The 17,489-nt window shown below is 43.2% G+C and overlaps 1 pseudogene; it reads right to left on the bottom strand.

Moving 5' to 3' along the window:
- Nucleotides 1–2,103: 2,103 nt before the first annotated feature.
- On the bottom strand, nucleotides 2,104–4,411 carry LOC114621953 (annotated as a pseudogene).
- Nucleotides 4,412–17,489: the final 13,078 nt, after the last annotated feature.

Here is a 17,489-nt window from a genome sequence, read left to right as displayed (position 1 = left end):
TGATTAGCACACAGTTCAAGCATATGTTTCTAACACGAGTAAAGAATCGTACTATGCATAGCCCTTTTACTTTTAGGCAAAGCATCTGGTGACCCTCCCTTCCCTGAAGCATGTAATTTCTCAGAGTCCGAAATTTTGTCTCTAACTGACTGCGTGCATATAGATGAGCTCTCTTTTCTCGTTTCCAAATAACACAGTACGGAAATTTATTGCAAAAACTTGCTCTGCTTCTCAAAGTTACCAGATACTCAACAGTATATTAGTAAAACAAAAATAACCAAAATTATAGAGTTGCATATTAAATTCTTCGACTGGTCTTGGTCCCTGGCTCCTGAGAGCAGGGCTGAACCTTAGGAATTTCCCAAGTGATGAGATAATCTTTGTTCTTCATGATGGATTCCTCACACCACACCTTTAAGATCAGTTAAGTCTTCCAATTCTGGAGGAGCAAAGAGAGATGGGCACTGAGTTTAAGTGTATGATCAGTGATTCAATCAATTATAACTACGCAAATCTCTGAAAAATCTCTGGCCACTGAATGTTGGTGGCAAATTAAAATACAGCGAGAGATACAGATAAAAAAATAATCTTCTGATTGAAACGAAAATATGAGTCAGTCCAAAAGTTTGATACGGGAGGCACTGTATTGCTGTCCTGCAATAGAGGTGACTTTCAGTTCCTTTTGACAGCAAGGAAGACTCTGTCTTAGCGTTTCTGATTCAAGTCACCTTGGGGACAAACACTTAATGACATGGAGACTTTCATCTTCAAGCTCACTTTGATGTGAGAGCCAGGGTCTGCAAGGCATGAGTAATGTGACAATGATATGGGTACTGTAGCATAGGAAGGTGACGACAAATGTCTTATCAGCCAAAAACATTCTGTAAGTCAAGAATGGAATTGGCACTTCTTTTCTAGATGGGAAGTTGTTATATCCAGGGATTTGGTGTGGTTATTACTCCGATAACCATGCTCGCTGTTAAAGTCCTGGTATAAAGCCCTGGTATAAAGGTATTTTGTGTGGCAATAATATGAAGATTATTCCCACCCACTCTCACTTTGCATGCTGGGATTGTAGCAGACACCCCCAAGCAACATTCAAAGGCCCAATAGGTGATTATTGAAAGAATCTTTAATATTAGAATGTGTCAGGATGACAGATGAGAGACAGAGTTCAGCCAAGAGAACACTCTGGGAAATAATCAAGATGTCAAGTAAAATCGAGTCCTTCAAAATTAAACAAGAAAAAAAGGGGGGTGGGGAAGTCATTGGGCCTAAAAAATGTTAGGCAATAATCTGCTAAGAAAAATTAAAACAAGCGAACAAGCGAGTGGGTAGATAAAGAGGAAAAGTAGCACTGTTTTTGTTTTTGAAGAGTTATTAGTTTTATTAGTTTAATGCTTGATACAACAGAAATAAACCTCCAAGTCAACCACTATGCACTCACTTGAAGAAAATACAGAGTTAGCCACCTAATGGTTTGTTCTTTAGTAATGAAAATGGATGTGTTGACCTTCCCACATTGTTGGTGGAAGCCCACATTATACAATTCTTCCAATAACTCTTAGCATCGGTCAGAGGAAGGAGTATGAAACGTTTTGAGCCCTAGAAAATAGCCCACATTTGCTGGATATGTTAGCATCTGCTTGTATGTTCCCATCTGCCTTGGCTATGACATAATTCTACCCTACAAACTCCTTTAGAAGGCAAGTGATTGCTAGACCGAAGTATTCAACACCATCCAACTAGGGCCACTCAAACCATCCTCTGGCACATCTGCAGTGAGAAGACAATCTATGGTGGCAGGAATTCCCCAGTCAAGAGGTCCTGCTTCCCAAAGGGACTGTGTGTCACCTTTGGTGGCACTTAATGATCCATTCTCACACTGGTAAAGGTGATCAAAGGAGACACCATGCTACGGAGATATAATATCACTGAAGGGTCAAGCAGATCCCACTGGAGCATGCACACAGAATGCAGCCAGAGTTAACTCCACAGATGAAGCACACTGTAACAGGAAGGTGACAGCAGACTTGGGACCTCAGAGTCCAAAGGGAAAGATCAATAACTACTCAGTACCAATACAAATTTCAAACACAAGGCCAAAGGGCTGAAGTCGTTTCTTTACTAAAGCCTCGGAAGTGCCTAACTTCTAAGCAACTTCTGCTAAGAGCGTCATCATTTATTCTATTTGGATAAGGTACCTGTTAAAGCTCTAAGCTCTAAATTTAGAAGGAAGGAAGGGGAGGGGGAAAGGGGAAGGGGGCCATAACAAACAAAATCACTGAAAACTAGAGCTTCTACAATTCTAGAGCAACCATCAGGACACAGGACACATCTACTCTACAGCACCATCAACAACGAAGGAAGGGGAAGGGAACTCGGTTGGGGGAAAGAAAAAACTGGTATTTCTCATCTTTTAAGGGGTGAGATATCTTCTCAGATGGCAGCTGTAGATCTTGACGCAGTGATCCCAACAGTCCAAGACCAGCAGCTGTCCCTTGGGTGTGAGGGCGATGGCCACTGGATAGGTAAAGGTCCTCTCGAATAAGGACACTGTAGCCACCACCCTTGGGAAAATGGAGAATTTCTTTCCAGCTGCTATCAGTGACCATGAGGTCACCCCGAGCATCCACACACACGCCAGCGATGCAGCAGAGGAAATCTTCATTCTCGGAGAAGAAGTGACGATCTGACAGCCCAGCTGCCCGTTAGGGCCCACAGAGCTGATGGAGAAGCCACCCTCCAGATGGTGGTCATCCATCCTGTCGGTTCTCCACATTGAGACCCAAGCCTTGGGTGAAGTCGACTGTGTCTTCGGCATCACAGATGACAAACTTGGGCCTCACAGCACGGCAGAGGCAGCTGTATTTGACTACTCCTGCTCCTCGGTCTACAGTGAAACACCAGTGTTTCCCGCCTTCCATGTCAGTCAACACGAACTGGCCAGAAGGTAAGGCTATGATGCCCCATGGTTTGCTCAGCCGGCTCCTGTGACAGGTCACATACAAGGTATAGACTTTAAGGGAGTTGTCATAGCCATCAGTGACACCAATCAGTCCATGGCAGTCCATGGCCACTGAAAGAGGAGTGAGATTGGGGAAGTCGGCTCCAAGAAAGCTTAGCCAGAAGCTGTCGATGCCACCGGGACTGCGGCCGATTTCCTCCAAAAAGCCTTTGAGGTTGAACACTTGTATGCGATAGTTGCTCCAGTGGGCAACTATCTGACTGGTCACGTAGAGATTGACTGGAAAATTGAACATGCCTGGAGTGCTGCCTTTCGCCCCCATCTTCTTGAGACACAGACGCCGTTGGATACTGGAGGTTGCCTCAGAACTTCGCTGTTTCGCAGGCCTCTCTACAGGTTACAGAGGCTGAGGCAGAAGATGCGGCTCCTTCCTCCACTGCGCGGGAGGCTTCCATGTTAACCTTCTGGGGTTTCTTAACAGCCTGGCCAATTTGCAGAGGACCAGCATGCCCTACTTTAAGAAGCTCCACATCTTGCAGGGTAAGCTCCCGGGGCAGGCTGGCTGTGAACTCTGGCTCCTCCTCATCTGCTGTCTCCTCCAGGATTGCTACATCAGCTTGCTTGATCTTAGCTAGAAAGTAGTCACAGAGAGACAGGGCCTGGACCTCCGCAATGTTGAGTAGGTAGCTCTGTTCCTCTACCACTTGACTGTTGGACTTCTCAACCTCAGCCAAAGAAGCCGTGAAGAACTTCCGAGAGCGGGCTAGCTGTTCCTGGATCCTGCGCTCCTCACGGCCATATTCTTGAAGAACAGCCTTATACCTTGCCTGAAGATTCCTGGAGACACCCTCCAAGGCTGCTTTCCTCCTCTGCAGCTCTCCAGTAAGTTCCTTTAGGCGAGTCAACTTCTCCCCGAAGTCCCTCCTCCGTTCCTCAGCTGCCTCCTTGACAGGAAGTGTGCAGTGGTCAGGAGGTTGGTGATCTGCCTCCCGGCAGGGTTCACACAACACCAAGCAACAGCTTCGGCAGAATTGCCGAGGCAGCCGCCGGCCGCAGGCTCGGCACATGAGCATCCCGACGGCCTCACTGAGCTCAGCGGTGTCAATGATCTTCAGCACGGTCAGGTTGTCGGTCAGCTGGGTCAGGCTGGTGATGCGAGTAATCTTGCTGCAAAAGGGACAGCGGACACCATTGATGCTGCTGGCCAGGAGCTTCTCCAGACACTGGCGGCAGATGGTATGGCCACAGTGCAGCAGCTTGGGCCGCAGCTGCTCTTCCGTGAAGGACTCCATGCAGATGGGGCATTCTAACACTTCCCGGAGAGCATCCAGGTTCAGGTGAGAAGCTGCTGCAGCCGCAGCCATTGCTCTTCCAGCTAACGCGGCTTAGAGCCAAAAAGCTTAAAATTCATGCCCCGGTGTCAAATTCCTGACCGCCCGCGGCTCCGACGCTCTTCCGCCGCTGCCAGCCCACCGCCCGCTGCCTTCTGCGCATGCGCATGCGCTGGACCAGTCGCTGAATTCAAAGTAATTGCCTTTGAAAACAACAGTAATCAATGGTACAGGCTGCCCGGAACAGATGAGAAGAAACACCAAGTCTACACAATGGATAAGAGCAAGAATCCCTGTCTATCACCATAGGCCCCTGTTGCTAACCGGAAGGCAGAGCAGCACCAAAAACCGTGCATAGAACAGAAAGTGCTTTGTCAGACCGAGTGCTGGAATCCTTACTCATTCGTGATTGCCACTGGAAGCCTAAATAACAGACGGTTTTCAAACAACACGACCAGTCCAGGCTGTGCACGCCAGCAAGCACCTGCTACAATAAAGACAGCAACTGTGCACAGAGCTTAGAAGAGGTTCTTCCCCAAATATGGGAAGGGGACTGAGAGGTGACTAAGAGCACCTCTCTTACTGAGGTTCCTTTTGGGTTTGGTTCCCAGCTCCCCTATGAAGCACTTAGCAGCCACCTTTGACTTCCAGCTCAAAGGGGTTGGACGTCATCTAGCCACCACAGGCACTGGCACTTAGGTGATACATATACATGCACAGGCACCTGCATATACTAGTAAAAATGTGTGTATGTGTGTATGTGCATGCAATATATATGTATATATATACAGTATGCACAGGCATATATATATATATATATATATATATATATATATATATAAAATATATATGCACAGGGACATGTATATACTACAAGTAAAATATGTGTGTGTGTGTCTACAGGCACATACATTTATAAGTAAAAAATGTGTGTGTATGTGTACACACACACACACACACACACACACATATATATATATATATATATATATACACACACACACATGCACAGGCACATGCATATTCAAGTAAAAAAGTCTATGTATGTAATATATATATATATGTCTATATGTATATGTATTAAAAATTTATTTGTTTTATATATGTGAGTACACTGTCACTGTCTTCAGACACAGCAGAAGAGAGCATAAAATTCCGTTATAGATGGTTGTGAGCCACCAAGTGGTTACTGGGACTTGAACTCAGGATCTCTGGAAGAGCAGCCAGTGCTCTTAACCGCTGAACCATCTCTCTAGCCTGTAAATATATTCTTAAATGATGTTGAAGGGTTAAAAATTAACTCTTTTGTTCTCCCATTCTGTAACTTGTACACAGCTTCTAAACTGTCCATAAATGGATTTATCGAACTTGAAAAGGGGCTTATCTCCTTAAGTGATTCTAAACATTTTTTATTAAAAAAACTATTTATTTATTTATTTATTTATTTATGTGAGTACACTGTAGCTGTCTTCAGACACACCAGAAGAGGGTGTCAGATTCCATTACAGATGGTTGTGAGCCACCATGTGGTTACTGGGATTTGAACTGAGGATCTCTGGAAGAGAAGTCAGTGCTCTTAACCGCTGAGCCATCTCTCCAGCCCCCTCTAAACATCTTCATATTAAACTTTAATTGTGTCATTCATTTGCTTCATAAGCATATCAATAATTAATGAACATGCCACCTTTCCCTCTGGCTCATGGCATCCAGTGTGTCTCTGAGCATATCTGAACAGTATCTGTTCTCCAGCAGGCCAAGCCTTAATACCTTCTGTAGCTCCCCCTTTACCACATGAATCTTTCCATACGTTTGCCCGTTATCTACTCTATCCTGGTAGGCAAATGCCATGAGTTTTCTTGATTTGCAGTCCTATGGACTCAGATCTGAGCCTGTGTGTGTGTGTGTGTGTGTATTAGTTTTGTCTGTTTATCAAAAATAAAGCCTAGTGTACTAAAATGCTCCTAGTGATCCAATCATACCTCTTGTCCAGACAGATTTTTTAATTTACTCTGTTCTGCCTGGATGTGATCAGCTTGATTCCAAGATTCAGTGCACTCCGTTCCTTGCCTGAATTGACTTTTTCACTATCTCTTGTAATTTGGAACAGAGGTTCTCAACCTGTAGGTTGCAACCCCTTTGGGGTTGAATGGCCCTTTCACAGGGGTTGCCTTAAGACCATCAGAAAACACATATATTTATATTATGATTCATAACATTGCAAAATTACACTTATGAAGTAGCAATGAAAGTAATTTTATGGTCTGGGGTCAACACAACATGAGAAACTGTATTTAAAGGGTACAGCATTAGGAAGGTTGAGGACCACTGGCTTAGAACCTACACGAACTCCCAACCCTGAGTCGCCATCACCTTGTGTGTAAAGACTATCGTCCATGCAAGCACACACTCTGGATCCGTCCTGGTCTTCCCTTAATAGCTATGTGACTGAAGTACATCAGTTATGGGCCACTGTCATTAGCATCATTTAAGGCAGGAACCACATCTTAGATATTTTTGATTCATTTATGCAAATTAATGAGAAGATTGAGGAACACAGGGCATTGTAAATCATCGGCAGCCTGCATAGTATTTTTTTTAATATGATGACATAGATAATCAACCTTGTGTAAAGTTAGGATGAAATACAAAACAGGAATTAGCATCTCTTAATAATTACAGAGGGAAGGCTGGGGTTACAGCGAGGGATATAGCACTCATCTATCACGCAGCAGTTCTGGCTTCAATCCCAGCACATGTCAATAAACAGCACCATTGAAAGCAACGGGTGAAGACAGCAGGTACCTCACTGTGAAGACGCAGCCAGTGTCCTGGGCCAGTGCAAAGACAACCATGCACACAGAGCTACCAAGTATGTAAACTGCAGAAAAAAAACATATGCCCACAGTTCCAATGACATCATTTTTTAGAGGCCACCTTCAACGTGTAATGAATGTTTGAAAGACTGTCGCAACTCCAGCAGAACAATAAAATGTCTAACTCTCTGAAGTCAGATGCAACCAAAGACCTCAGGGAGGGAGAAATGCAGGATTTCCTCTGGCTTGTCAACACTGTGAGTCACTGTCTGTCTTATACAACAGGGGGGACACACAGCCACTCATAGGCTTTCCGACTTTCTCCCCTTTTCAGCAAAGTATGTCCTGGGCCTTCATAAATGAGCTTTCTATGGCCTTACTCTGTGCTTCTGTAGCCTCATTTGCAATACAGGAAATCTGAGAGTCAGATAGCAGTGGAAGGTTTGCTGTCAACCAAAATGAAGAGAGTTTTAACCCAGGCTAGCCCTTCAGAAGCCATGTACGATGAGGGGAGAGGCAAAGTAACATGTGGAAGCATTATCCTGGATCACATAGGCCCTGCTACACAGGATATTTCAGACAAAGAGAGCTAGAATTAACCACGGAACGGAACTCAGAAACCTGAAAACTCCTATCTCTAAAATAAATGCATGTTCCTAGCATGACTTGCTTTATGCCCAGGATGCAAAACAAAGCTATTACTTTGAATTCAAATTTCTTAATTAAGACTCAATGCCATCATCCACAAGAACAACAATGAACTCTGATCATGCAAACCCCTGTATCAGGACAAAGTCCCATGGTCCATGATCATTAGCCGTGTTAATTTCCTAGGAAAAGTTGAAGTTCTCAGGCACTCGCCACACAGGGACAGGTTCATGATTCCAGCTGAGGTGAACATGGTGTCAGTTTAGGAACTATATTTGGCTGCCAGTTGCAAACTCAAACAAGTAGGGATTGTTTCTCTTTCCACAGAGGTAGGTAGATCCAGTGCTGGGGTCAGAGCTCCAAGATTACAGTAGGAAATCAGAAGTTCTCAGAGTGTGACCCACAATGGTTGGACAGCCACCTTAGTGAAGAAATGGGAATGAAAACAGTGTGTCAACATGTTAGTCTCTGTAGAGATTTTTCTCCCTCCTTCCCTTCTCTCCCTCCCTCCCTCCCTCCCTCCCTCCCTCCCTCCCTCCCTCCTTCCCTCCACCTACCTTTCTTTCTTTCTTTCTTTCTTTCTTTCTTTCTTTCTTTCTTTCTTTCTTTCTTTCTTTCTTTCTTTCTGTTTTTAGAGATAAGGTTTTTCTGTGTAACCCTGGTTGTCCTAGAACTCTCTCTCTGGCTGGCCTGGAACTCACAGAGATCCACCTGTCTCTGGCCTCCTGAGTGTTGGGATTAAAGGTGTGTAGCATCTTTGCCAGGGCTCTGCAGAGGTTTTCTATAGGAACCCTCTGTGATCTCCATTTGGTTTGCACTCAGAACTCAGTCACAGGGTGCTGTGCTGTTGCTGGTGCTGGTGAGGCTTCCAAAGTATGACACCACTCAAGCCTTGTTATAAGAGGAGAGAACACAGGGTTTGGAGAAGTGTCTGTGTGGCACCTCCCAGCTCAAAGGCCAGTTTAGATGGTGTGGGTCCCTGGGAAACACTGCCAGGGCCAAAACTCCCAGGTCTGCCTTGGAACTGTGCCATCTGTAGTCCCTTGCTTCTGGTTTTAAATTCTGAAACCATTCATCCTTTAAGCAACAGGGTTTTAAACAATCCTTAAAACAACAAAACCCTTTTAGTGTCAAATAGTTATAAAATAACCAATTGAGCATCTGGATGTTGCCTTGGGCTCATTATTTAAGGAGTTGGTGATATTTTGTTACAAATTGTTTGGCCTAGAGATAATGAGGTCTTTCAAAGAAATTTACACATGAAAATTTGCTAAGACTCCTTATCTGTTTATCTAACAGGCAGTTCGGCTTCTTTGGGTATTTTAAGGGAAGATCTAGGTTTCCTGGAGTGTTGCCCAGTTTGATGCTGCTTTCTTTAGAAATGGTGTCTTAGGGTTCACAAAGCTCAAGAGACAGCTGAAATGCTGCTAAGACAGGACTTCTCTTTTTACTTATCAAGTGCCTGTTTGGGTTCATATTCTTCGTTATGCTCTAAGGTCTTACTTACATGACGCACAAAAATGGGATTTTCTTTTTCTTTTCTTTTTTTTTTTAATTCCGTAAACGGGGAACAAATTTCCCTAAAGCCCATAGGCTCTCATGTTTTGTTTCCTGTTGAGCCTATAATAAAGTGTGCAGTGTTTTATCTGCATAGCTTGGAAGGAGTTTAACTTGCCTATTAATGTGTGTCCACAGATGCAGTAGTGAAGAACCTGCCTGTTCTGTAATTGTTGTTCACAACCCCCAAACCATTACCTGCCTCACATTCACAGACATGGGCAATGTTCACTGAATATGGTTTTATTTCAAGAAGCACGCCCCAGATTAAGTATATTCTCACTGGTTGATAAAAATGTGAATATAGTCTCTCAAGCCCAAACCCCATATCTCCCCAAATGAGCTATTCGTATGCACAATCCTAGGGCCTCTTGTGGCTTCGTAGAATAAAACTGCCATGGAAAATGAGAGTCGTCTTTGTCCTGCTCTGAGTGGTCCTTGAGGTAAGCCCTTTTTCCACACAGTCAGGCCAGTGCACAGAGAAAATGTGATATTGCATGCCATGCCTCTGTGGTCTAACTACCTACATGGCCAAGCTGAAGGGATTGTTCTCTATGAGACAGACAGAGAGAGAGAGAGAGAGAGAGAGAGAGAGAGAGAGAGAGAGAGAGAGAGAGGCAGAGGTGACACCTGATTCTGAGCCATAAGAAGAATTAGGACGACATAACTGTGTAGTCTACTGATAGGCCAGGGACCCAGCCAGCAACAGGGAGCTATCCAGGACAATGGATCACATCTTTATATCTGGGTAGGTGCAATGTGGTAGTCAAAGACCAGCTACTAGTGTCATTTGAAACTGAACATCATAAGATCTGTCTCTCTCAAATACACACACACACACACACACACACACGGGGGTGGGGTGGGGTGGGGGGAGGACTCATCCCCAAGGGTCTGTTCATTTTTACTCAGCACCATTAATTTATATAATAAAAATTATAAATATTATTATTATTATTTGTTTGTTTGTTTTGTTTTTTGAGACAAGATTTCTCCGTGTAGCCCTGGCTGTCCTGGAACTCACTCTGTAGACCAGGCTGGCCTCGAACTCAGAAATCTGCTTGCCTCTGCCTCCCAAGTGCTGAGATTAGAGGCGTGCACCACCACTGCCCAACCTATATTATTATATTAATGTAATTTATATAGTAAACATACTCATTATGGACTGATAAGTACTGGAAATTCTCAAGAAACTTGGGATCTAATAGAACAGCAACAAAGAGAAAGGAATGAAAGGAGGGAGGAAGGAAAGAAAAGTAAGGAAAGAGGGCCTCACGTGTGTCCTTGCCCTTCTTACCCTCTCAACTCTGGGCAAAAAACACAAGAGGGGCTGTGTGTGTGTGAGGCCTGTGTATGTCTATGTGCATGTGCAACACGCTGGTGTGCTCATTTCGGGTGAGCTTAGTGATCCTGGTTGAGGGAGAAGCATGGATCTCAGGCAGCAGTCTCTGTGTCTTGTGCAGTATCTCCCCTGTAGTCTTGGGAGAGCTGGGTTGGTCTTTCCACACAGTTTGGCTGTGAGCCGTTTCAAATTGCCTTGTAATTACTGAGAGTGTGACTTGAGAGCCAGCCTTGTCTCAGTCTGTTTAAACCCTGTTGTTTACCTAAAGTCACTAGCAATGTATCTTGTCACACACTGCTTTATTAGGAACTCAAAGAGATGACACTGGATTTATGGGAAGCATCAGGCTATTAATTTTTGACAAGAATCCAAAATTCATCATATTCTTTCTTTCTGGTGTCACCTAGTAAGATTAATTCGCATTTATATAAGATGAAGAGAAGCTAAATACGTGTGAAATGGGAACTCGTGGCTCACAGTGTTCATTATGGAACTATCTTCTAGAGCAGTGGTCCTCAGAGCAGCGGTCCTCAGCTCTTTTAATGCTGCAACCCTTCAATACAGTTCCTCATGCGGTGGTGACCCCCAACCATAAAATTATTTTTGTTGCTATTTCATAGCTGTAATCTTGCTTCTGTTATTAGTTATAATGTGAAATCTGATATGCAGAATAACCTGACATGCCACCCTGTGAAAGGGTCATTCAGCCTCCATGGGAGTTGCAATCCATAGGCTGAGCTAGTGAGCACTGTTCAAAGATTCATTCACTGATGCTTCACTGAGCTGGTGACCACTATTCAAAGATTCTTTCACTGATGCTTCACTGAGTTGGTGACCACTGTTCTAGGATTTCACTGAAACTCTGCTCTTTGAATTTGATGCTCTGTGGAGTGAAAGAGTTCCTAGATTTTTCTCTCTTAAAAACAGCACCCGCATTAAATTCAGCATTTACTTCTTGGTTCTAAGAATTCAGTCTTTTGTTTTTGAGACAGGGTTTCTTTGTGTAGTCCTGGCTGTCCTGGCACTCACTCTGTAGACCAAGCTGGCCTTGAACTCAGAATTCTGCCTGCCTCTGCCTCCTAAGTACTGGGATTAAAGGCGTGCGCCACCACCGCCGGCAAGAATTCAGTCTTATACATATATGGAAAGCCAAGATGAAGCAACACATGAAGATGTGATAAAGAGATAAAGAAAAATAGAAAAGGCTCCGGTAGGTAGAGGGGTAAATTAAGGGAGATATGGCAGGAAGAGAAGCAAAATGAGGAGGAGGAAGAGGGGGAGGAGGAGGAGGAGGAGGAGGAGGAGGAGGAGGAGGAGGAGCTCTTACCAGCAGCTATAAAATTACCACCATAACATTCATACTCATCCTACCTCTAGAAATTGTCTGAGATGGCCTACAAAATTAAGTTTGATCATTGCTTCAATATTTAGTATTAAACAATTAAAGCAAGGGCTCCAAATTTTAAAAAGCAATAATAAATGTGAAATACCTATTAAGCCAAAAAAAAAAATTTACAAACTCTGAATATCTCCATCTACTTTCTGTGTCCTGATGCTGAAGTCAAGCTAAGAATCTCTGAAGTGTCAGCCGGTCAACAGACAGGGAGCATGTCAGCCAGGCACGTCATTTGGGATATGGGGACGTGACTGATCTCCTGAGTTACTCCAGCTCAGATACCTTTGCATTAGCTGTCTTCATCCAAGGAGGGTGAGATCTTGGGAGACTTCTTTTAGGAATTCATTTCCTGGGTTATGAAGAAATTCATGAGGAGATCATGTTCCAAAGCCTTGATTACATTGCCAGCATGATCTTCTGTCATGTGAATGAGCTATCTAAGATGTGTCACCTATCCAAGCTTTAGATGGTTATAGCTAAAAATACCTTCAGGCAGCCAACACAGAGATTATAGGAAATTTACCACATGGGGACAGGTCTCTCTCAGACTCATTACACAAAAGTATTTTTAATGTATTATTATTTAAAATGTTGCATTGATGTGTGTGTATCTGTGCACACACAGGATTTAAAGAAAAGCTATAAAAACCATCTATAATAAGAAGAAAGATTGACATTTTTAAAAAGCAATAGTAATGGAATTTCTTATAACTGCAGCATTTTAAAGGTTCAGTAGTTAAAACAGGAATACTTAGGGGGAAGAAAAACAAGACGTCCAAAGGGAGATAGACAGGGAGGGATGAGCTAGTGAGCTAGAGAAGGGTTAACGGTACCAACGTGTTGATTCTCAGACAATGATTAATTTAACTAATAAAATTTAATATAATTAATAAATGAAAGCACAAAGGAAACCATAGACAAAAACACCCCATATTGTCTCAACTCTGTGACAGTAATGGCGTCTTCTTCTGTCTCCTCCCTTCTCCAAGTCACTTTCCTCTGAGCAGGCCCAACGGACATACTCCTTCCCCACGTCTATGCTTCTGTGAGTGACTAAGCTTGCACTGCAAACTCTCTGCCTGGTCTATGAAGGTGCAGGGACCTGCTGCTGCCCACTCTGCTGTCCTCTCTGCTACCCACTCTGTCACCATCTGCATCACCGTCCAGGTTTCCAACCTCTCTGACCTGTCCCTGTCCATGCATGTCCTCCTCTCTGCAGACTCCGAGTTGGCTCTTATCCTTCATCCAGTGAGAAAGCTTCCCAGGGTCTCCTAGGACCTGATCATTAGATTCTTTCTGATTCCCCTTCTCAAATGGTCCCAGACATCGTAGGTAAGCATACACTCCCTCAACTCGCAAATGTCCTGTTTTATCTCCAGGATGGACTTACGACAGGCTGCTCATCTGTTTATTTAATCTATCAGTTTAGGTTGACTGTTGTGAATCTACAGGCACTCAGTGAGGGCAAGAATTTCTCCTCATCACTTCTATCACTCTGGCATCCAGACATTATCTACTGTGTGGTAGGCTTTCAACAGAATGTGGGATTATTCACTTTATCATGAGGGTATACTTTCCGACAAGCAAATTCAATAAAACATAAACATATTTAAATACTGTCCATAGTATTCACCTACTATTTATAGTACCCACAAACTGTCTATAGACTTTAAAATCCATATAAGAAATTATATGAAAAATTCATATAAGAAATTATCCATATAAGAATTATCAAGAGTAAAATTACAAAAGAAACATGAAACAAAGTAAGAATATTTCCACCCATGTCTGTCAATACCGGTTAAGTATATTTTGACTAAGAAAGAAGAACATTAGTTCCTCCAAAGAAAGCACATGCCAAGCAGCTAAAGAAAAGAATACAAGCATTATAGACACAGGAAGCAACCGACCTTTCTTCTACTCACAAAGGATGTGCAAACAATGAAGTGTGCCCATGTATGCTGTGCACGCATATAGAGGGAGCACAAGGTACTTCTGGAAGAAATGCAAAGCTGTCACCAAAGCCTCCGAAGTGTCCATCCATTTTATCCCTGTGGGTTTTATTTATTTATTTTTTTTATCAAAATCAGATTAAAGATTTGTGGGCAGCAGTATTTACTGACATCATTTACAAATCATCAAGAACACAGGTTCTCAACAACAGAGAACTTGTTCATGGTTGTGTGTTGATGTAACTAAAACACAGCAGCTCTTTAAAAACATGCTCATGAAAATGTCACAGATATTGTGCATGAAAGCCAGGGGTATTTATGTTGTCCTGATCATTCAATGACTCTGTGTTTCACAATGCACATTTTCTTGGTAAATATATCATTTTTATGTGTTTATATATTAGGCATATCCGTGCAAAGACGAGTAAAAAAAGTATAATAATGTTTAATTAGTTCTTGTTTGTGGCTGGAAAGATTGATCAATTTATATTTGGAATGATATTTTTGTGTGACTTATAAGGTCTTAGAAGCCCTTATTATTTTATGTTAATTAAAAAAGAAGACAAATTATATAAAAACCAATGGCATTCCATTTTTGGAAAATTAGATTTCTTCAGTTATGAGGCAAAATTAAAAAACTGGAAAAAGCATGGAGTATTTTCACATAACACACTGTGTTTGATTTATTTGGGCTCTTTTCTTTCTCATTTGGTCATTGATGTTTAAGTCCAAGAATTCATGGTATAAACCACACTGTTATTTAAACCATATACCCCACAGCTGATACAAAAGCCACACCACAAACAGTATGATGAAGAATTTTATTCAAAGATGTTCTAAATTTAGTTCCCTTTCTGAAGCCACCGAGTTCATGCATTCATTCAATAAACATTTACATAACCACCCATTATCCAGGCAGCCATCTAGAGGTTGGTGAGCCACAAACGATCTATGCACCTTTAAATATGTACGTTCTGTAGAGGTAGATATAAGCATCACAGATGTAAATATATGGGTGTGAATATCATAAATTAGTGTACTTACTATATGGACTGGTATCTCAAATTATTTCACAGGGTGACGTGTACTGTGGGTTAAACAGAGTTATGGGATAGCCACTTGGGAGAATGCTTGATTAAACCCTGAAGTAGTTTTCTGTGATGTTCTTACAAATCCCCACAAACTGAATAGCATAAAATAACACTTTACTATCAACCCTGGGGGCTAGAGGTCTGGAGTCAGGGTGCTTGTAAAAGAAGAGAAATGTTATTTCTGAAGTCTCCCTTACTTTACCTCTATCTCCACAGACAGGGATTGTCTTAGGGTTTCTGATGTTGTGATGAAACACTATGTCCATGGCAACCGGGGGAGAAAAGGGTTTATTCGGCTCACACTTTCACAACTTGCTCATCACCAAAGGAAGTCAGGACAGGAACTTAAAACAGGGCAGGAACCTGGAGGCAGGAGCTGATGCAGGGGCCATGGCGGGGTACTGCTTACTGACTTGCTCTCCATGGCTTGCTCAGCCTGCTTTCCTACAGAACCCGGGACCATCAGCCCAGGGATGGCCCCACCCACAATGGACTTGACCCTCCCCCATCAATCACTCATTAAGAAATGCCCTACAGCTGGATCCTATGGAGGCATTTTCTCCATTGAGGTTCCCCCCTCTCAGACAACTTTAGCTTGTATCGAGTTGTCATAAAACTACCCAGCCAGGGCAGTGATGAAACGGGAGACACATTCCGACAGACACAAGTGAAGCACAGACAATTCTTAGAATACGAATTAAAAACTTGAATTCCACAAAGGAAAATGTAAAAGAAGTGGGTTAGATCCTACACGTGGACAACCCATCAAAATTAACCCAAGATGAGATCAATAATTTAAACAGGCCTGTAACAAGCAACATATTTGATGAAGCAATTTTTAAAAATCTTCCAACTAAACAAGTTCTGGGGGCTGAGGTAGGTCCCTTGCTTGCCTTCTCCCTTCAACTGCTAATCAGTAGCCAACCTGTGTCTTCTAGCTTTAACTGGCTGCCAGGAGTATGAAGCAGAAGGAAAGTAAGGCCATTGGGTCAGTCATATCTCATTTCTGTACAGTCCAACTTTCCCTTTAGCTGGCTCAGGAACTGAGGCAGTACCGGGAGTCCCAACCTTGCAGCTGCTGCACAACAGCCTGTCCCACCCCGCCAACTGCAATACACACACACACACACACACACACCACGCACACGTGCATGCTTCCCTTTGGATTGAGCTGAGCCTTGGTAAGCCTGCCAAGAATTGCAGTACAAAGTGTGGACACTGAGCCTAACCATGAGGAAAGTCCAGGAATGGGAACTCGGAGTTCTGAAGGGACTTTAAGGTTAGACAAACAGAAAAGCTGGAAATGAGCCGCAAACAGATGCCGAAGAACCAGTTTAGTTCAGGCAAATGAAACTTGCCAGAGTAATGCACAGAGTCCTTTTGGACAAGCCAAAACAGGAGCAGCTTCTTACTACATGCTTTATAATTTATTGTTAGGTGCTCTCAGTCACAAGAGAAATCTAGTAGGTCCATCAGGGATTGAGCGTGGAGTAGAAACCACAGCAGCTAGGATAGCAGAGGTTGCTCTCACAGACTGCAGACAGCTGACAGGAGGGAAGTGAAGCTAACAGGCAGATGCCCACTCTGCCATCCTCACAGCCCTCAAAGTTATCCTCATCTGCCTTAAGATAAGACATGCTGAACCTCTGTCTAGCTGCAGAAGAGAGCCTGGACTGAAGGAAAGGCAATTGCCTGGGAGAAATTGGGAATCATGGTTAGGATACAAAAGACTGGCTTTGCCAGTCACACAGTTGAGCAGAAAAGCTAAAATATCTAATTGGTGAGTGGCTGGAGAGATGGCTCAGTGGTTAAGAGCACTTGTTGCTCCTCTGGAGGACTGCAGTTTAGTTCCAACTATAGTTGCAGGGAATCTGAGGTTTTTCTCTGGTCTCTGTGAGAACCTACAAACACGACACACACACACACACACACACACACACACACACACACACACAATCTTGTTGGTAAGGCTCTCAAACCAGTTTGTGTCCCCTGAAAAATACCTCACTCATTCTGATCTGACCGGTCAGTCATGAATCTGTAGGTAGATATTTTTCACAGTTTTTTAAAATAAGGGTTCAACCTTCCCTCTAGCCTACCACCTACCAGAGGTAGTGGAAAAGAAAGGTTATTAGGATACAGAGGAAATGGAGAAATAGTTCTTTGGGGCGATTCCAATCTTTGTTGTTCTCAGTCCAGTCTACTAGCAAACATCAAACACGGATCAGCAGCTTCGGTCCAGCCCACTCAGCAGATGCCATACAGAATCAGCAAGGGCCGTTCAATCCAGAAGAGACTGTCAGGTTCACCAATTGGCCAGAGTCTGTGGAAGCAGCAAGAAGCCACAAGAATCTCACGAGAAGTTCTTTGGTGAGTTTCTCTCTATGAAGT

The sequence above is a fragment of the Grammomys surdaster genome, unplaced genomic scaffold (assembly GCF_004785775.1).
Source record: "Grammomys surdaster isolate TR1022 unplaced genomic scaffold, NIH_TR_1.0 185, whole genome shotgun sequence".
Lineage (NCBI taxonomy): Eukaryota > Metazoa > Chordata > Mammalia > Rodentia > Muridae > Grammomys > Grammomys surdaster.
The sequence above is the reverse complement of the archived record's forward strand: the minus strand, read 5'-3'. Positions and strand labels throughout refer to the sequence as shown.